The 17,764-nt window shown below is 35.8% G+C and overlaps 1 protein-coding gene and 2 pseudogenes across 7 annotated transcripts in view; 2 read left to right on the forward strand and 1 right to left on the reverse strand.

Annotated features, from left to right (window-relative positions):
* The window catches only part of RALGAPA1 (Ral GTPase activating protein catalytic subunit alpha 1), a 249,558-nt gene that overhangs the window by 3,869 nt on the left and 227,925 nt on the right, over positions 1-17,764 (forward strand). The window lies entirely within an intron of this gene.
* Positions 7,843-8,151, reverse strand: LOC129499560 (60S ribosomal protein L36-like; annotated as a pseudogene).
* Positions 14,184-14,595, forward strand: LOC129499358 (small ubiquitin-related modifier 2-like; annotated as a pseudogene).

Raw genomic sequence — 17,764 nt, forward strand, 5'->3', positions numbered from 1 at the left:
TGGAATTTAAGGCACAAAACAGATGCACAATGAAAAGAAAAGAAAGGGAGGCAAATCATAAAAGAGACTCTTAACAATGGAGAACAAACTGAGTGGGGAGGGGAGGTGGCTGGGGGAATGGGCTAAATAAGTGATGGATATTAGGAGGGCATTTGTGCTGAGCACTGGGTGTTATACATAAATGATAAATCACTAAATTCTACTCAAGAAACTAATAGTATGTGTTAACTAACTAGAATTTAAATTAAAACTTGAAACAAAACCCCAAAACAAATGTTGTACTTGTTTCTGCTATATTAATTGAAGAAAATTTTCTGTATCTTTAGGTGGTTACAGTTATTTTGTTTGACATATGGTTAATGTAATTCCTAAGAAAAGGAGTGGGAGAAATTAGAGTGACCAAAGCTATAAGGCCTCTTAGAGGTCCACCAATCAGGTACCATATTTTGAGGATGAAAGAGCCATTTCAAATCCTTTAAGGAAGTAGGTGCAAGTTTTACATAAAAACACTATGAGTAAACTAGTTTGCAAAGTGGGCATTGCTAGTTATACAGGATTTTTTTTTTATTGGTCCCATATATTTTTAACCCTTAACACAAATTGCCGTTAATTTAGGGGATTTATAGAGAATTCAGTGCATCCAAATATATGAAAACACAATTTAATCATCCAGTCTAAATCTTTTTCCTGGCATGTGTTCCCATGGGACACGTGAGATGTTCCAGCTGAATTTATAGAACTTGACTCTGAAGGACTTAGATTTAAATCTGCTGTGTTTATTGATACTGCTATATATTTTATTTGTAGGAACTGGAAGTTAGAGTTTTTAAAAGATAAAATAAAGCCTTGTCTAGTTTCAAAAGTTTTGTTATCCTCTCCCCCCTCCATAACCCCTTTTTTCAATTAAAAGCCTTAAGATAATGATACTTATTAGGTTAGCCTGTGTAAAGTAGCTAACATAATGCCTGCATATAGTGGATATCCACTAAATGTTAATTTCCTTCTGTGGTAAGGTAACATTTTAGTCTTCTGATTTAAACATAGAAAGAAAAAAAAATAAACATAGAAAAATGAGTGCTTATTCATCTAATAAATACATTGATTATTGTTGGATCATTCTAATAGGTGTATCAATGTGTAATTGGTATACAATAAATTGCACATACTGAAAGCATGCAATTGAATAATTTTGACACACACACACATATGTATATATACCTTCACAAGATATACATATATATATATACACACCTTCACAAGGGGTGTGTGTGTGTGTATATATACCTTCACAAAGTGTGTGTGTGTGTGTATATATATATATACCTTCACAAGGTATATACCTTCACAAAGTGTGTGTGTGTGTGTGTGTGTATATATATACCTTCACAAGGTGTGTGTATATTTTTTTTTATTTTTTTTAATTTTTTTAAATTTATGATAGTCACAGAGAGAGAGAGGCAGAGAGGCAGAGACACAGGCAGAGGGAAAGCAGGCTCCATGCATCGGGAGCCCGACGTGGGATTTGATCCCGGGTCTCCAGGATCGCGCCCTGGGCCAAAGGCAGGCGCCAAACCGCTGCGCCACCCAGGGATCCCAAGGTGTGTGTATATAAATATATACATATATATATATATACACACACCTTGTGAAGCCATCATGACAGTTAAGATTAGGAACATATCCAGACATTCCAGGTAGCAAGTATATCTATAGTCTCCCAAAGTTTCCTTTTGCCCCTTTGTAATAATCCCTTTTTCCTATCCCTGCATGCAACCCATTCCGTCCCATTCTGCTGGGTGAAACTGTGTGTGTGTGTATACGTAATTCCACAGTATTTGCTGTTTTGTTTGGTTTCTTTTATTAAGCTTTATTTGAAATTCATCTGGAGGGATGCCTGGGTGGCTCAGGGGTTGATCGTCTGTCTTTGGCTCAGGGTGTGATCCCAGGGTTCCGGGATCTAGTCCCTCAAAGGGTTCCCGGTTGAGGTGCCTCCCCTCCCTCTGCCTATGTCTCTGCCTCTTTCTCTGTCTCTCATGAATAAATAAATAAAATCTTTAAAAAAAATCATCTATATTGTGTGTGGTGTGTCAGGAGTATATTGCTTTTGTTGTTTAGTAGTAGTCCATTGTTTGGATATGCTACAATTTGATAATCTATTCACCTGTTGATGGACATATGGATTTGGGCCAGTATGCATAAAGATGCTGTGAGGTATACTTGTGTATAGACACATGCTTTCTTCTCTCTTGGATAAATACCTGGGAGTGGAATGGCTGGATCATATAGCACTTGTGTGTTTGAATTTATAAGAAAGTGCCATACTGTTTTTCACAATTTTACATTATTACTAGCAGGGTATGAGAGTTCCATTTTCTTCACACGTGTATGAACACCATTTGGTATGGCCAGTCTTCTGAATTTTGACCACTATAAGTATGTAATGGTTATAATTGTTTCTCTGATATCTAATAATGTTGAGCTTCTTTTCATATGCTTATTTTCCATTGTATAACTTCTTTGAAATGTCAGTTCAAATTTTCTACTTATTTTTTTTTTAAGATTTTATTTATTTATTCGAGAGAGAGAGAGAGAGAGAGAGAGGCAGAGACACAGGCAGAGGGAGAAGCAGGCTCCATGCAGGGAGCCTGATGTGGAACTCCATCCCGGGTCTCCAGGATTAGGCCCTGGGCTGAAGGTGGCGCTAAACTGCTGAGCCACTCGGGCTGCCCTTTACTTATTTTTATTTTTCATTGCTTTACTTATTTTTAAATTGAGTCATTTGCTTTCATTTAGTTTTTAAAAATTTATGTTTTTGAATATAAGTATTTTATCAGATACATATTTTGCAGAGATTTTTTTCCCCCAATCTTTGGATTGTCTTTTAATTTTCCTAACATTTTTTTTTTAATTTTTATTTATTTATGATAATCACAGAGAGAGAGAGAGAGGCAGAGACACAGGCAGAGGGAGAAGCAGGCTCCATGCACCGGGAGCCCGACGTGGGATTCGATCCTGGGTCTCCAGGATCGCGCCCTGGGCCAAAGGCAGGCGCCAAACCGCTGCGCCACCCAGGGATCCCTTCCTAACATTTTCTTTGAAGGAGTAGGAATCCTTAATTTTGATTAAGTCCATGTATCAGTTTTATCTCTTATGGTTTATGCTTTTTTTTTAAGATTTTATTTATTCATGGGAGATACTGGGAGAAAGAGATGCAGAGACACAGGCAGAGGGAGAAGCAGACTCCCCACAGGGAGCTTGATGTGGGACTCAATCCAGGGTCTCCAGGGTCACACCCTGGGCTGAAGGAGGCGCTAAACCACTGAGCCACCTGGGCTGCCCTGGTTTATGCTTTTGATGTTAGATCTAAATCTTGGCCTAAGCCAAAGTCACAAAGAGTTTCTGCTATTCTTCAGGAAATTTTGTATTTTAGGATCTATTGTAATCCACTTTGAGTTAACTTTGTAAATATGGTTTAAGATACGAACTGGCTTTTTTTTTTTTTTTTGGCGGGGGGTGTGTGGGCAAATGGATACCCAGTTGCTGAGCACCATTTGTTGAAAAAGCCCTTTCTACACTGAATTGCCTTTGCACTTTTTTTTTTTTTCCAAATCTCATTTGTCTATATATGTGAGGGCCTATTTCTGGACTCTATTTTGTTCCAGTGATGTTTGTGTTAGAGCCCGGACCCCTCCCTCTCCCTCTTTTCTCTTTCCTTTCTCCTTCTCTCTCTATGTGTACACACACACACGTTTTGTTTTGTTTTTGTTTTTTTTTACTGTAACATAATCTTGAAATCAGATAGCGTTCTTCCTTTAACTTTGTTCTGACTTTTCAAGGGTTTTTTTGGAGGTAGAGGGATGGGAACTGTATCTGGACCCTTTACATGTCCATATGGGTTTTAAGATTAGCTTGTCAGTTTCTTTAAAATAAAAATTTCACCATAATTGGGATTATGGTGAATCTATTGGTTGATTTGGGGGAAAATAGACAACAATATTGAGTTCTCTAACTCATGAACAATGTATGTTTGTTCATTTATATAGGGCTTTCTTTAATTTCTCTGGCAGTGTTTTGTAGTTCTTACTGTATTAGGTCTTAGATATCTTCTGTTGCTTATCCTTAAATGATTTCAACTTTTGATGCTGTTGTAAATGGTATCTTTATTTTTTTAATTTTTTAAAATTTATTTATTTTTATTTATTTTTATTTTTATTTATTTTTAATTTTTTTATTTTTAAGATTTTTATTTACTCATGAGTTACACAGAAAGAGGGAGAGAGAGGAAGAGACACAGGCAGAGGGAGAAGGAGGTTCCATGTAGGGAGCCTGACTCAGGACTCCATCCCGGAACTCCAGGATCACGCCTTCGGCTGAAGGCAGGCTCTAAACCACTGAGCCACCCAGGGATCCCCGGTATCTTTATTTCTTTGCTAGTGTACAGAAATACAATTTAAAAAATTTTTCTTCTCTTCTTCTTTAGTAATCTCTATATCTAATGTGGGGCTTGAACTCATGACCCCAATATCAGTAATTGCTTGTGCTTCCTACTGAGATAGCCAGGTGCCCCTGATTTTTGTGTATTGAACTTGTATCCTGAAGTCTTGCTAAACTCACTTAGTCTTGCTAAACTCAGTCATTAATTTTTTGTTGATTCCATTGGGTTTTTTAGTAGACAGTCTCGTCTGAATAAAAAGCCATTTTCTTTTCCAACATAGATGTTTTTATTTTTAATTTTTTCTTGGCTTACTGAACTTACTAGAACCCCTAGCACAATGTAGAAGGGAAGTGGTGAGAGTGGGCATCCTTGTATTGTTCCTGATCTTCAGGGTAAAGCAATCAGTTTATCATACAACATGATGCGTTTTATCATGTTGAGGTGAAAGTTTCATTTTTTGCTGAGAATTTGGATCAGGAATGGATGTTGGATTTGTTAAATGCTTTTTCTATTTATATTGAGATAGATTTTTTTTCATTTACTAATATGAATTGTAGTCATTTCAAATGTTAGGTCAACTCTGCAGTCCTGGGATTAAATGATTAAACTTCACTTGGTCATGATGAATTGTCATTTTTATATATTGTTGGGTTTGATACTCTAAAATTTTGCTTATAATTTCTGTATTTATGTTCATGAGGCGTATTGGCCTGTGCTTTTCTTTTTAGTAATGTTTTTGGTTTTTGATACCAGGTAGTGCTAGCCTTATAGTATTAACTGAGAAATATTCATGTAGAATTATTTTTTTACCTAAATGTGTTTGGCGGAATTCACTAATGAAGCTATCTGGATCTGCAGTTTTCTTTGAAGCACTGTTTTTAATTACTCTATTAGAAAGACATCTATTCTGGTTATCTATTGAGTGAGCGTTGGTAGTTTGTTTTTTTCAAGGAAGTTTTATTTCATATGAGTTGTCATTTATAGGCATAAAGTGGTTCATAATACTCTATTCTTTTGATATCTGTAGAATCTGGTGATGCCCCTCTTTTAAAGTTGATATTGATAATTTGTCTTTTCCTGATCAGACTGACTAAAGGCTTATCATTTTTATTAATCTAAAAGAACAAGCTTATGGCTTTATTGATTTTCTATGTTTTTCCGTTTTTATCTCTGCTTTGATCTTCTTTCTTTTCTTAGTTCTAGTTTACTTTGCTCTTTTTCTAGTTTCTTAAAATGTAAATTGAGATGACTGGTTTGAGACCTTTTTTCTTTCCACTGTAGGCATTTAGTGATACAAGTTTTTCCTGACTAGCATCCCAAAATTGTGGTATTTTGTATTTACATTTTCAATTAGATCATAGTACATTCTGTCTTGCCTTCTGGTTTCTTCTTTGATCCATTGGTTATTTACAATAGTAGTCTTTAGCTTCAAATATTTGAGATTATTCAGATATCTTTGTTATTGATTTTTAACTTAATTGCAACATGTATTATGATTTGATTTCTTTAAAATTGATTTAATAGTCCCACATATGTTCTAACATGATACAGGTTCATTTGCACTTGAAAACAATAGATATTCTGCTGTTGTTGAGTTGAATGTTCTAAAAATGTCAATTAGGACAAGTTGTTTGATAGTGTCATTAAAGACTTCTATATCCTTGATGAATTGCTGTCTACTTGTTTTAATTATTGAAAGGGAGTGCTGAAGTTTCTTTGTGGGTTTGTTACTTTTCTTTCAGATTTTGTTTCATGTATTTTAAAGTTATTAGGTGCCATAACATTTAGGATTATTCTTTCCCTTTGATAAATTGATTTTTTAAAGGTGATATTTATTTGAAAGGGAAAGAGAGAGCATGCACAAGCCAGGGGGAGGTAAAAGCAGACTCCCTGCTAAGCAGGGAGCCTGAAGTGGGGCTCGATCCCAGGATCCAGAGATAATTACCGGAGCCAAAGGCACATAGATGCTTAATGGACTGAGCCACCCAGGCGCCCCTAAATTGATTCTTTCACCATTTTGAAATAATCTCTTTATCCCTGGTAAACTCTACTTTTAATTAAAATGTTTGGATGATGTACATTCTTTTTGTTTTGTTTTGTTAGTATGCTCTTATTATATACCCAGAACTTATTTGTCTTATAAATGGAAGTTTATACCTTTTGACCACCCTTACCCATTTCCCTCATCTTTTGCCTCTGGCAACTCCCATTCTTTAATGTTTTTATAAAGTTGTTTTTTTAATTTCATGTATAAAGGAAATCATACAGTATGCATCTTTCTGACTTATTTCACTTAACATCATGTTGTAACAAATGGCAGGATTTTCTTCTTTGTGGCTGAATAATATTCCATTGTATATATAAGTGTAGTGTGTATATATGTGTGTGCATGTATATACAAACACATATTACATTTTCTTCATCCATTGGAATGACTTGTTTCCGTATCTTGGCTGATATGAATAGTGCTGTGAATGAGGGGGTGCAGATATCTCTTTGTGATTTCATTTCCTTCAGATATATACCCAGAAGTGGGATTGCTAAATTATACAGTTCTGTTTTTAATTTTTTGAAGAATCCCCCAACTGCTTTTTTTTTTTTTTTTTTTTTTTTAAGATTTATCATGAGAGAGGAGGAGAGGGAGAGGCAGACACACAGGCAGAGGGAGAAGCAGGCTCCATGCAGGGAGCCTGACGTGGGACTTGATCCTGGGTTTCCAGGATCATACCCTGGACTGAAAGCAGCACTAAACCACTGAGCCACCCGGCTGCCCTCCCAACTGTTTTCTACAGTGGCTGTACCAATTTACATTCCCACCAACAGTATAAAACGGTTCCCTTTTTTCCACATCCTTGCCAATATATATATATTTTTTGATAATAGGTGTGAAATATATCTCACTGTGTTTTTGATTTGCATTTCCCTGATGATTAGTGATATTGAGCACCTTTTCTAGTGCCTGTTGACCATCTGTATGTCTTTGGAAAAATGTCTATTCAAATCTTCTATTTTAAAATAGGATTATTGTTTTGCTATTGAGTTGTATGAGTTCTTTATATATTTTGGATATTAATCCCTTATTAGATACGTGATTTATAGATATTTTCTCCATTCTGAGGGTTGCGTTTTCATTTTATTTATGCTTTCCTTTGCTGTGCAGAAATGCCTGGGTGGCTTAGTCGGTTCAGCATCTGCCTGATCATGATCCCAGGGTCCTGGGATTGAGTCCCACATAGGGCTCCCTGCTCAGTGGGGAGTCTGCTTCTCCCTCTGCCCTGACCCCCTGCTTATGTTCTCTTTCTCGCTCCCTCTCTTTCTCTCAAGTAAATAAAAACAACCTTTTAATTTGATGTAATTGGTTATTTTTGCTACACCCTCAAAGATTTATTACATACAGAGGGAGGGGTTCAGTCCTTCTTGGCAGCCGCTTTCCTTACGGCCTCCAGCACGTTGCTCAGCTCCTCTCTCCCTCTTGGCATGGATATGCGTTCCCACCTGCTTCTTAATGAACTTGAGGGCACGCTTATCCTTGGACACCTTGAGCAGCTTCATGGGTCCCGGGCGGAGCCACACACCTCGCAGATCATGTCCCGTACGAACTTGATGTGCTGGGTGAGGCGCCTGTGGCAGTGGTGGCTGTGCCTCAGCTTGCTCACGTTTTTAGTCCCTTTGTGCCCCTTGTTGAGGCCCGTGGCCATAGGATAGCGTAGAACCATGTCAGGATAATGCTGTCCTTATAAAATGTTTCTTCTTTTGTCATATGGAAGAGTCAGAAGGGCTGGTAATTATTCCTCTTTAAATGTTGGTAGAATTCACCAGTGAAGCCATCTGGTCCTAGACTTTTCTCCTTAAGAGGCCTTTTTGTTTGTTTTTTTAATGTTGGCATTTTAAAGATTTTATTTATTTGAGAAAGAGAAATAGAGCAGAAGCAGGGGGAAGGAGGAAGAAGCAGACTCCTCATTGAGCAGGGAGCCTAGCATAGGGCTGGATCCCAGGATCCTGAGATCATGACCTGAGCCAAAGGCAGATGCTTAACCAGCTGAACCACCTAAGCACTTCTCTTTGGAAGGCTTTTGATTACTGACCCAGTCTCCTTACTTTGCAATTGTTCTGTTAGATTCAGACTAATAAGTAGTCATTCATATGTGGATGATGTACATTTAATGTCATTATTGATTTGGATACGTTTTAATCTGTCTTGCTGTATGTTTTCTATTTGGCCTGTTTTTAGTTCCCTCCTTTCTTTTTTTTGCTTTCTTTGTATTAGTTGAATACATTTATGATTTTTTTTTAAAATCTCCTTTGTTGGTTTATTAGCCCTAATTTCTTATTTTATTATTTTACTGATTGCTTTATAATTTATGATATATATCTTTACCTTACCAAAATCTACTATTAGGTGATACACCACTTGCATCATTTCTCATATTGTATAACAATTCAATAAGAGTGTACTTCCATTTCTCCCCTCAGCCTTTAATGGTTATATGTTTACTTATATACATTGTAAGCCCCATACAATATTAATTTGTTTAAGCAGTTATTTTTTAAGGATTTTTTTTTTTTTAAGATTTCATTTATTTGACAAGGAGAGAGAGCACAAGCAGGGGGGAGTGTCGGGCAGAGGGAGAGGGAGAAGCAGGCTCCTCGCTGAGCAGAGAGCCAGATGTGGGATCATGGCCTGAGTTAAAGGCAGACACCTAGCTGACTGAGCCACCCAGGTGCCCCTTTTAAGGATTTCTAAATAATAATAAAGCATGTATTTACTTATGCAGTATCGTTTCTCATTGCTCCTCATTTTTTTTGCAGAGATAGTTATTTCCATCCATTCAGTGTCATTTTGTTTCTGCCTGAAGGACTTCTTTAACGTTCTTTTGTGATGATAGTCTGTAGGTAATGAATTCTTTACACTTTTGTGTAAAGTCTTTATTTTGCCTTCTTTTGGAAAGATACTTGGTTCTGTTTAGAATTCTAGGTTGATGGCTTTTTTCTTTGTCCTTTAAAGATTTTACTCTGCTGTCTTTTTGCTTGTATTCTCTTTCTTTTTTCTTTTTTTTCTTTTCTTTCTTTTTCTTTTCTTTTCTTTTCTTTTTTTTTTTTTTTTTTTTTTTTTAAGATTTTATTTTTAACTAATCTCTACACACAACATGGGGCTCAAGCCCAAGATCGGGAGTCAAATGTTCCACCGACTGAGCCAGCTAGGTGCTCCTTGTTTGCATTATTTCTGGTAAGTCTGCTATCATTCTTACTCTGCACATAACATTTTAAAAAGTTTTTCTGGCTGCTTTTAAGATTTTTTTCTTCATCACTGGTTTTGAACAGCTGTGCCATGGTGTAGTTTTCTTAGTATTTCTTGTTTTTGAGGGTTCACTGAACTGCTTACATTGGGTTTACATTTTCATTAAGTTTGGTCATTTTTTCCCCACTTCTTTCTCCCCCTCTTTTTTGAATTTCGTTTATTAGTATTTGAGGGAAGTATTAATATTAGATTGGTATATTGGGAAAGTATTAGTAGTATAATGGTAGTATTAGTAGTAGCTTGAAAATAATTGACGTTCTTTTCCATTTTGGGGGGTTCTTTTTTTCTCTGTTTTATCTTGGATAGTTTCTGTTGCTGTCTTCAAGTTCACTAGTATTCTGCTACATGTCATCTGTCATTAATCTTGTTAATTTTTCATATCAGATGTAGTTATCTACTTCACTTTGAGCATAAAATCATATCATCTACATGTCTTTTTAACTTCTTGAACACATGAAATACAATTAAAGTAACAATATACTTCTGTGGTAGTTCTAACTTCTTTGTCAGTCTGGGTCAGTTTTAATCAATTGATAATATTCTTTATCTTGAGTTTTCTTCTTTGCTCACTAATCTTGGGATATCTGATACTGTGAATTTGATGATCTTAGCTTCTGGATATTTTTGTATTCCTATAAATTCTTGAGCTTTATTCAGGGATGCAGTTAAAGTACTTGAAAGCAGTTTGAGCATTTCAGGTCTTGCTTTTATGATTTGTTGAGTGGATCTGTTTAGGGCTAATTATTACCTATTATGAGGCAGCATCTTCCTGAGTATTCTACCCAATACATGCCCTGCAAATTATGAGTTTTTCTGTGGTTCAGCTCTTGGGAACAAGTGCTGTTCTCAGTCTTCTGGGATCATCTGGTACTGTTCTCTCAAATTCTTTCACATAATTCTTTCTCCTGTCTTGGGAGTTTCCTTTTAAGTATGTTACAATCATACTGGAAGGGGACCTTTCCCAGTATCCTGAGTTCTTACTGTGTGCACTTCTTTCTTCTTTGGTGCTTTGTCCTGTGAATTCTAATTATCCTGATTTCCCTGGACTGTCAGCTGATAATCTCAATTTATGGACTCCTTTGGCTCTGCCTGATTCCCTTCTCACTGTAGCCTGGAGACTCTTAAGTCAGTAAGCGTGAACAGTCCCAATGCACCTGTTTGTGCCATCTGTCAGGAATGATTTTCCTTACCTGATGTCCATACCTGCTTGAAACAAACCACAAAAAGCCCTAAGACATGTTTTCAAGATACTGTATAATAAGAAGTTCTCTGACACAAATTAGACTGAAGATCGGCTTCATCCAAAGCAACTTGGTCCCCAGTTTTTTACTTTTTTTATATTTAGAGAAGAAATTTATTATCAATTGATTACTGAAAAATGATTGTTTTTCCTCCAATCTGCATATATTAATATTTTCACAAAGAATTAAAATATCCTTAGAAAAATAACAAATATTCAGTAAATATAAATGATAGTGTAAAAAGATAGAAGCAAATACAGTATGTTCATTAAATTAAAACTCAAGGGGGCAGCTCAGGTGGCTCAGTGGTTTAGCCCTGCCTTCAGCCCAGGGTGTGATCCTGGAGACCCAGGATCAAGTCCCATGTTGGGCTCCCTGCGTGGAGCCTGCTTCTCCCTCTCCCTGTGTCTCTGCCTCTCTCTGTCTCTGCGTCTCTCATGAATAAATAAAATCTTAAAAATTATTTAAAAAAATTATAAAACTTAAGGGCAGCCCAGGTGGCTCAGTGGTTTAGCGCCACCTTCAGCCCAGGGCCTGATCCTAGAGACCCAGATTCAAGTCCCACATTGGGCTCCTTGCATGGAACCTGCTTCTCCCTCTCCCTGTGTTTCTGCCTCTCTCTCTCCCTCTTTCTCTCTTTGTCCGTCATGGATAAATAAAATCTTAAAAATAAATAAATAAATAAAAACTTAAAAATGATATAGATTAAATTTGAACTGATATGAATGAAAATTTGGAAGTGTAGGAATCATTGTGAATTATAATTTGCTTATAAAGATAAGTTGATTTTATACTTGAATATGTTTTTAAGAATTTGCTAGGCAAAATTAGTAATTCTATATACATGAAATTAGACTTTTATGTTCTTAATTTGTATCTGCTCTTTATATTTGAGACATACTGATTTGAAAAATTAATTTGACTTAGTTGAAATACTTTATCTTTGTGTATTTTGAAGTGATTGAGATTATTTCCATAAATGTTACTGATTTATTTGCTTACTAAAATAAGCTGTTCAAATACTGTAAGCAATCTCTGCATTAATTTTTTTATTAAAGATTTTATTGCATCTGAATGATTTTATATAGCTTATAGGACTGCATAAAATGTGCAATAGAACAATTAGTGGTAAAACAGAAAACTGAATACTACTTAAAGGAAACATCAGGTTCTAGAGATGAGCTGATTAAAGCTCTAAGGCATTGAATTTAGTTCTTAGATTTCCTAGCAGTTAACGTGAAAAGAGAAACATCTTGGGTTACGTTTTCAGTGTCTTGAAAAAGAAAACATTTTTTCTAAAAAAACATTTTTTTCTTTTTTCTAAATTCAGTCATGGTTTATCTATATACATGTGTGTTCATATATTAACTAACATCTTCTAGAAGGATCTGTGTGATAGAGACCTTGGGGAAAATAGGAAATAGGGATAAGTATGTTTGTTAGATCTGTTTCTCATTTCAAATATCTTAACAATCTAAATGATTTTTTTCCTTTTTTTTCTTTCTTTGTATTAAATGACATCATCATCCTTCAGGTTACTAAAACCTGGAACTTTCATTTTTGACAATGTGATAGAGAAAGATAATTGGATGTAAGGGTATCCCAGAGACCTCTCAAAATCTAAGTGTCACAACATAAATGTATCTTTGCCACATTGTTCTTTAACTTCTTGTTATCCTCTCTGATACTTTACATTTCAGCAGTATTAATCAGAAATCACTTTCTGTGATGCCTGTACTTTTGCTAATGATATTCACAGTGCCATGCTGTCTTCATATCACTCTTATACCTGAAAGCTTCTGCTCTTTGCTTAGGGCAAAATCATAGCTTTGGTGAAGCCTACCCCATCAGATGGGCATAGGAGCTTTCCCTATATTGTGCTATTTACTTCTAGTAACTTGGTTATTTTATTACAATGTATTTATTTGCATGACTGTATCTTATCTTCCTGAGGGCAGAGGTGTGTCTTTCATCTTCATGTCCCTAGAATCAGCATAGTGCCTGGCATATTCTGGGTACTCTGTAAATATCATGTAGTTCAAAAATGAATATGTTAGATATGAGGAGAACAGAGTTGCATTTTTTGTGAGCAATTTCCTTTTAATTGACAATGGGTAGAAAAAACATTTAAAGTCCGTATCCTGATCAGAAAGAGACTTTGGGTTGTTTAGTACCTGTGAAGAAAAGTTGATTCAGAACCTGAAATCTGTACTATGTAAAAAAGAAAAACAAAAAACAGGACATTAATTGAAAAATGTTTATAGCATTATGGTAGAAATTATCAGAGAATCTCCCCTCATTGAAAGAAATCTTAGTAATTCTTATATAACATCTAATTTTTAGAAAACTTGCTTGATAGCCCAAAAACATGTTAGCTGTTACACTGATCTATAGATAGAGAAGATGAGTAACTATGGCACAGAACAGCAAATTTGTGGCCCTAATTTGTTGCAGCAGCCACAGGAGACTAGTACAGATGTCTTAGTGTCTTAGCCTTTTTCTCTTACATATGAATTTCCAAATCAGCTTGTTAAATCCCTAAGTAATATTTGTTAGGATCTTTTATTTGATGGACTTGGATCTGTAGGTTTAATTTGGAGGAGGTTGACATCAGTAGGATATCTATTCTTCCTATTGCAAGGAGCCTCCATTTATTTACTTAGGCTCTTTTTATTTAAGAAAGACTTGCACATCTTTTTTACAGTCAAGGACAGTTACATTTAAAAAGGATGTTAAGTTTTAAAGGGGGACTTCTGTTTGCTACCGGAGCTCATGTGACCACCTCATTAAGTGGTGGTTTAGATAAAGATCAAGAGAAAAGAATGCTCTTCTGTATAAAAAGCGGTATATAGATAACTACTTTATGTTTTATAACAAAATAAGTTCAAAATAGTTCTAATTCTTCAGGATAAAATGGGAAAGAAATATATTTTATATATTGGGATAGGGAAGACCACTCTCAAAACTTGCACCAAAGTTAAAAATCATCACAGAAATGCTTGATATTTTTGCCTATATAAAGTATTTTGTATTACTAATAGTAACAGAGTTAAAAGATAAACACCAAGCTATGAGACATATGCAACGAATTTAAGAGAATTAATTCCTTAATTAAATATTAAATATTTAATTTAGGGCTATTAAATATTAAATTTGGAAAAAAATCAACGTATGTTGTTAAGACATATTAAAAATAGACCCTCTTGGCATGCCCTTTCCCTTCTGCACCTCTGCTGGCTTCTGCTGCTCCTGGGGCTGCTTGTGTACTGGTTCAGTGAGGGCCCTGTACCACTCTGGTGAAGTGGCAGCTCAGGAGACTCTGGTGCTCACTGTTGCTGATGAAAAGCCCAAGGAAGGAGTCAAGACTGAGAACAAGGATCATTATTTATTAGTAGGTGATTGGGCAAGATGGTTCTGTGGTACAGTTTAAGATTAAGAGGCATACACCTCTTATTAAACTAATGGAAAACCTATTGTGAATGGCAGGATTTGTCAATGAGGCAAATCAGATACTGATTTGATGGCAGCCAATCAGTGAAACAGACATACTTGCACAGTTGGAAATGGAGGATGAAAATACAGTTGATATATTCCAGCAACAGAAAGGAGGAGTCTACTAAAAGGAAAACTTACTACTTTACTCTAGAGCTCTTTCTCCAGACCAAGACATTCTCAATGAGAAAACTGCAATTTGGTTCCACCACATCTTGACTGCTGCAGTATAGTTTTCTTGATTTTTCATTTTCTCGCTCCCCATTACTTAATTGTATATGAAGTAACTGAATGTGCACAAGCATACTGTATTTTTTATAGTTAAATGGCCAATGGTATGTTTTGATTGACATCAAATGGAGATGGAATGGGGAAATACACTGGTTCTGTAAAGATACCTTCTTTCTCCCTTAGTGGCATGCTCATTCAGCTCTTTATATTCCATTAAGTTATTTTGCTCTCAGTGTTTAACAAAAATGGAACATGAAAATCCTTATATACTTTGTTCAATTGGAGATGTTTTTTAATTTATCATTGTAAAACAAAATTTTATAACTTTGTATGAAGCTGTTACATGTAGGTCAATCTGTCTTTATCAGGCATAAATTACTCTAAAAGAAATGAATCCTAGATAGTTTCCCCTTCAAGTCAAGACTCTGATTGTTTAAAAAGATTTTATTCATTTTAGAGAGAGGAAGCATGTGTGTGTGCATGAGCAGATGGAGGGGTGAAAGGAGAGGGAGAGAATTTCAAGGAGACTCTGCTGCTTGAATCTCGTGAGGGCGTGATCTCATGACCCGGAGATCATGACCTGAGGTGAAATCAAGAGTCAGATGCTTAACTGACTGAACCACTCAGACACCCCAAGCATCCTGTTTATTTTATTTTATTTTTTTTAAAGATTTTATTTATTTATTGATGAGAGACACAGAAAGAAGAGAGAGAGAGAGACAGAGAGAGAGAGAGAGAGGGGCAGAGACACAGGCAAGAGGGGCAGAGACACAGGCAGAGGGAAAAGCAGGCTCCATGCAGGGAGCCTGATGTGGGACTTGATCCCGCATCCCCAGGATCACGCCCTGGGCCCAAGGCGGCACTAAACTGCTGAGCCACCTGGGCTGCCCCAAGCATCCTGTTTAAATAAACTTTTTGTTTTTGTTTTTTTAAAGACCCTCTCATAATATTGGTGGTGGAATGTAAATTTGATGGTATTTTGACTGTTAAGTATCAATATTTAAAGTGTATATATGTGAAGCACCTGGCTAGCTCACTTGGTTAAGCATGCATTTCTTTATCTTGGGGTTGTGAATTCAAGCCCCATGTTGAGTGTGGAGCCTACTTAAAATAAACATGTGCATATACTTTGAAGCTAGTATTTTCATTTCTTAGTATTCTCAGGAAGTAAGTGGTTAAGTGTGTAGGAACACTGCGATGTTTAGAATAGTGAAGAATTTGAACCAACCTAAAATATCCATTATTTGGAGATTGACTTTGGATTTTAGATCTATTACTACAGTTCAGTATAGTGAGATTCAAAAAGTATGAACCAATGTAAATATCCATTATTTGGAGATTGATTTTGGATTTTAGGTATATTACTACAGTTGAGTATGAGTCTCAAGAAGTGTTAGGATTCTAGTAATAGGTTGACTTTTTCGCATGAACACCAAATACATTTCAGATATGATTCTATCTCTTCACTATCTTTTTTAAAAGATTTTATTTATTTATTTGAGAGAGAGTAACAGAGCATTACCGGGGAGAAGAGGGAAAAGTAGGGAGCCTGACATGGGGCTTGATTCCAGGACCCTGGGATCATGACTTGAGCTGAAGGCAGATGCTTAAGCAACTGAGCTACACAGCCACTCTTCACTATCTATAGGAGAAGTTTTTAAGGAGTGAACATTTTTATAGAAGCAGTTGTCATATATTGATAATAGGTAATATTTTTGTCCATTTATATGTGGCAGGTCCTGGACCAAGCATTTTACATATGTTACCTGACTTAATTTTAAAAAAATTTAATTCCACTTAACAGAGTGTTATGTTAATTTCAGGTGTATAATATAATTCATCAGTTTCATACATCACCTGGTTCTCATCCTGAGAAGCGCATTCTTTGATCTCCAGCTGTTTGACCCATCCCCCCCACGCACCTCTCCTCTGGCAACAGTTCTATATAGTTGAAAGTCTATTTTTTGGTTGGTTTGTCTCTTTTTTTTTTCCTTTGTTCATTTGTTTTTTTTCTTAAATTCCATATATGAGTCAAATCATAATGGTATTTGACTTTGCTTAGCATTGTAATTTCTAGTGATATCTATGTTGTTGCAAATGGCTGGATGATCTTCATGGTAGTTTAGGTTCTGTACTTTTTTATTCTCAGTTTCTAACCTGCTAAAAGAGGATAAATAAGAAAATTATTTAAAAGTTACATTTTGGGCAAATAAGAATTGAATGAAAGGAAACAAAATTCATTGTTGGTATTTTATGTCAAATAAACACAAGGAAATCCTTAAATTGTGTCATCTAGCAACATTACTCGTTCCCTTCCCACCCAAAACTGAAGTAAAATAGCTAGTAAAAGGTACATTTACGGTACCAAAAATTTGTCCTCATTGTCTGAATCCTTTTAAATCATAGGTTCAAGACTTCCAGTCACCCTTCCTTTCCCATTAATTGACTTTAGAGCCTTCTAGAGGCAAGTTGGTTGTTAAAATAAACTGCTGCTTATAAACATGCCATTTATTGTAAAATGTTTTTAAGGAAAATATACATTTGTGTGTGATGCAGTTTTTTTCTTTAAAACTCTTCTGAAAATACTGGGTCTGAGCAACCATTTAAATAAATATATAGTGCTTTGCTAGATTTTAGGCAACTACAAAAAGTAAAGGAGTTGATGGTACAGTAAAAGAATCATGTTAAATATGAAATAGGAATATAAAAAAGAAAGATTGTAGGAATTTGTAATAGTATTTTCCCTTATTCATTGTGATATACTTTCCAAATGTGCATATGTTTATATTCAATATCCAAAAGACTTTGAGTGTAGGGACATGAATTGAGAAATTATTTTCTATTTTAGAGGTGTAGAACTGGATCCAGAATAGTAGTAGCAGTGTATTTTGATTATTCTTCTAATGTCTGACCACTCAATTAAAAAAACATTATTTTATGGGCAGCCCCGGTGGCCCAGCAGTTTAGCACTGCCTTCAGCCCAGGGCATGATCCTGGAGACCTGGGATCGAGTCCCACGTCAGGCTCCCTGCATGGAGCCTGCTGCTCCTTCTGCCTGTGTCTCTG

This window comes from Nyctereutes procyonoides, unplaced genomic scaffold (genome assembly GCF_905146905.1).
Source record: "Nyctereutes procyonoides isolate TBG_1078 unplaced genomic scaffold, NYPRO_anot_genome, whole genome shotgun sequence".
In the NCBI taxonomy this organism is placed as follows: Eukaryota; Metazoa; Chordata; class Mammalia; order Carnivora; family Canidae; genus Nyctereutes; species Nyctereutes procyonoides.